Genomic DNA, 4,596 nt, shown 5'->3' on the forward strand with positions numbered 1-4,596 from the left:
TTCTATGAATACAATACCATAGGCATCCCAAAATACGGAAGCTATAGCATTTCCAGCTGATTGTTGTGCTTTAAAGAGCTTTGGAAGAGGTTAACCAATCTTTGTTCACTCTGATGATGATCGTTTTGATTCTGGAGTGAAGTGATAGATTCATGCTTCACTCATTATCACATACCGACCCAAGAATTCCGGTTTGTTACTTTTAAACATAAGCAAACACTGCTTAGAATTATCAGTACGTTTTTTTTGTATTTTTTTTGGTCATCAGTGAGCAAACGCGGCACCCACTTTCAGCAGAGTTTCATACAATATAATTGCAACACGTTCTTTTGATATCTTTACAATGTCAGCTAACTCACGCAACTTCCTTTTCCAATCATTCGAAACGATTTTGTGGATTTTTTATGTTTTCTGTTGTTACCGCCTCATTTGGACGTTCACTGCACTTTTCATCTTTAGTGTCTCTACGACCACTTTTGAAATCAGCAAAACACAGTTTCATTGTTATTTTTGATGAAGCTGAGTCCACATAAAACGTTTCAAGGCATTGATTAGCTTGAAAGGCGTTTTTCCCCCATCAAGAAGGAGTGTAAAATTAAAATACTAAGTTGTTTTTGATCCATTGTTTTGGAAATTACCAAAGTGGCGTGATACGTAGTATCCCATTAACCTTCTATTATAAACTTACTCCATAGAAATTTTACACATTATAATTGTTTTCCTCCGATTTGAAAGGAAAAATTGGTATTTCGAATAAACTTTTATTTGGAAACTCAAAAATTACAATTTCAAATCTGTAACTCAATCCAATTCTATGTTTTGAGGTCCTTCTCATGATGATTTTGATGAAATCCTTGCGTTATGTTTGCAGATTGTAAGCCACTCAAAATTATAGTTGACATATCCCTTTTTTTTTTTCCTTGAAATATCTCAAACATCTAAAACTTTACACAGAACAAAGTAAAATCAATATTTGACTCTAGAACAAAAGATTAAAGTGGTAGGCCTTTGGGCTTGGGATATATGAGGGGTTTAATTTGTTAATATATTATGTCCAGTAAAAAAAATCAATAATTTTAAGGCATATATTTTTTTCATGAATGGTTTATCTCATAGGCAGTCAAAACAATACTTACATGACGGTTGGAATTGACGATTTCCATTATTTTATCTACATTTTCGACAATTGCTCTTCCAGGGCATAGTACGTCATTGACCTTAAAATTACCAAAACGGAATCAACGAAACCAAAAGTCCACATGATTAGTTGTTACAGTATCAGTAAAATAAACCTTTTTCAGATTTTTAGTGACTTGGATGTGTGTTTTTACCTTTATCCGAGTAAAACAGTTAAATATGTCGTACTTTCTTCTCGCTGGTATGTTTAGTTTAATGACGTTGTTTAGTTTTAATAACCTTTTTCGGTCCATTTTGGAAGACAAATTTGATATTTAGTTAAATGACTGGTCTTTTTTTAGAAAATAATATTTCTAAAACTTTTTTTTGGAAAAGTCTATATTTTATTTTTTCTACCGGCCTTTAGTTCAATATTTTTGGTCAAATCACTATCTAAATAAATCAAAAATTCCGGATGACATCCCATTTTTGACTCAGATACGCCATGGGGGTTTCACTCCACGATTCCTCCCCTTCTCTTGATCTATTGCAATTTATTTTTCAACTTTATATGACGTTCAGCCTTCTTTTGAGCTCTTTGCAAAAAAAAAAACCAGGTATCCTAATATTCTTTGCAAATAGCAGGCATAACTATTTTTACCCTTTTTAGCTCATTTTTATAAAGAATTAGTATACGTAGAGTGGGAAAATCCATAATTGATTAAGGACATGCAAGTAATTAATAACTGAATGAATATTTATAATTATATCATTTATCAGAACTGATAAAAATATTTTTCTGATGTTTGGTTCAGGAACGCTAATCACATAAAATATATCTATGCCCAAACTGATAACAGAAAAAAAGTAGAAATATTGATAGTTGACAACGAAAAACAGTGTAAATTTTTGTGTTAACGAGGTAACGCCGTGAAGAACGTCAAACCCATAAATATCACATTTATAATTACGGTAATAACAATTAATATTTCTAATCATTGACAATACAATTAGACACACAATATTTTCAATGAATGTAGGATAATTATTAATAATTTTTATATGCATTGTGATTTAGTCTTAATGAAATAAATTTATGGATTAAATGCAAGAAAAATTAGGGCTTGGAGTGTCGTTAATCTACTGTGCGTTTTTATTTTGTATGTGATCAAATAAATATGGTCCGACGATATCATAGTTGATCACGTTGAGATTTTGAAAAAAAAACAAAGATTAGATACCGTGTGTTGTTTTTTCATTTGTTTTCCTTCATTTTCATGAGTTGACTCTTGCAAGCTCGATATGCAATAACTCCTGACAATATTTGAAAGATCTTGCCCAAATGTCTAGGAACACAAAATAATCCGCTTCTAAAATTGCATCTGAGATAGGAATAACTGATAAGACAATTTGCCAAATCATCCAGAAGGAACCTTAAAATGAAGTTATTTAAGTGTGCAATCTCGTCCTTTCCAAAACTAGTGAACACAAGCCCTTCCCCTGGAACGATACAAAATTTTGTTGATAAAAAACATGCAAGCCACATATATTATCTTCTCAGATGAGAAAAAGTTTTATTTCGACACTAAATAATTTAACCGCCAAAAAGGACAAAATAATCATTAAGGATATCCCACTTGAAGATAAAGTAGTTATGAAATAGTAATTACCTACATCAGTAATGTCTGGAGAGAAATTTCAAGCTCCAGACGAAAACTTCCACAAATTTTCCTAGTAAAGGGCATCAGCTTGAATCAGGATCGCTATATCTCATATATTATTTTTCAACCTTTGGTACTCTCTTGAAAGCATAAAAGCAAAGTTAGGAACCAAAAACTTATATTCCAACAAGATGGAGCTCCGTCCCATACCGGAAAAAAGACTCAAAAAGGGTTGGAATCTAATATGCAATATTAAACAAAACAATTTTGCCATCCGTCGAGCCCAGATTTGAATCTCTTTGATTACTTTATTTAAGAATATATGGACTCAATGGTGCAGAAAAGTTGTCATAAAAATATTGAGTCCCTCAAAGCCAGTATTTTCCGGGAATGGGAATATCTTTCTGAGGAATCAATCCGTTATCATGAAAAGCATTTACAAAACAACTCCGGACTGTAGTAAAGATGTGGAATTAATAGAACAGATATGAAATAACTTTTTGATCTTTGTTCATGTATAAGAAGATATTATAAATAAATATTTATAATGCAATGCACGATTATTAAGTTATTGACTTATTTTCACACATAACTACCGGACCCTTTAGTTTTATTAGTTGAATACACGAGCAATTTTAAAACTGGGAGTCTCACCCCTGTGGGGGCGTGAGAGTTCTACAAGGGAGGGGGCAGTATTATGTAACGTCACTTTCATTGTTAGTTTATTTTTCAAAAAGTGAAGGTGCAACTATTCATTTATTAAAAAAAGTTTTATAGATTCTGGTCTCGGTTCAATCATTTAACTTGTATATATCTTGTCTCAGAATCAATTATTACAATAGTGGTTAGAACTAATAGATGGCAACATCCATTTTCTTCGAAATTGTAAAATTATATTTAACCTAGCTCTATTGTGCTCCGCATTTCTGATTCTTGACCTTCTTCCAAGACCAATTAATATTGCTTACTGGTCTTGATAAACTTTTATTCTCTATTTAGATTCATCTTCCTCACCTTCAAATTCGGACTGCTCTTCAAATCCTGATGTAGAAAATTTATTTTGTGAGTTATATATATACGATTGGTCATGATCCTCAGCTGGAGTCTGGCTTGTGTAGTTATAAGAGTCCAAACTTTCGGGAAATTTCTTGTATGGTCAGTCTTAAGCTTAATTTGAAATTCATTCATGACTCTTGAATACATTCAGTCATGTAAAGTAAGATTATGACTCCAAAATTAAATGTTTTTTAAATAAAAAACCGAGACCGATAATCAATATTACTTGATCTTGGAAGAAGTTCAAGAACCAGAAATGTGAAACATGATAGAAACGACAGACCAAATAAGCTCAAATCGGTTACTATAGCTGAACGACGCATAACCGAAGAAAGGTCATCTGAATCAGCGTTCAGTCAGGAGATCTATTGTTTAAAAACTAAAAATGAAACACTGAGTGAGGAAATCAAGCAATGGAGAAGAAGACGGATCATTCCTCATACTTCGGATTAAATGCCAACTATTAAATTTACCCAAAAGCGCTAAATCTAATGATATAATATACGTTGAAGGCTATAGAATAAAATCATATGATACTACATTTAATATTAAATCATAGATTTTGAGTCGCAAATGGTAAAATGTGGGCCTATCAAAAAAAAATCCTTAAAAGAGAGCCTGAATAAGTAAAATATTAGCACTATCAAAATACAAATTTACAAACTTAAAAGGTTGAGATATATTTTTTATTCTTAAAGTTCCGAATAAATTAGAAATATGACTATAAATATATCATAACATAATAATTTCTTGTAATATTTTT

Source organism: Lepeophtheirus salmonis, chromosome 5, assembly GCF_016086655.4.
Source record: "Lepeophtheirus salmonis chromosome 5, UVic_Lsal_1.4, whole genome shotgun sequence".
Lineage (NCBI taxonomy): Eukaryota > Metazoa > Arthropoda > Copepoda > Siphonostomatoida > Caligidae > Lepeophtheirus > Lepeophtheirus salmonis.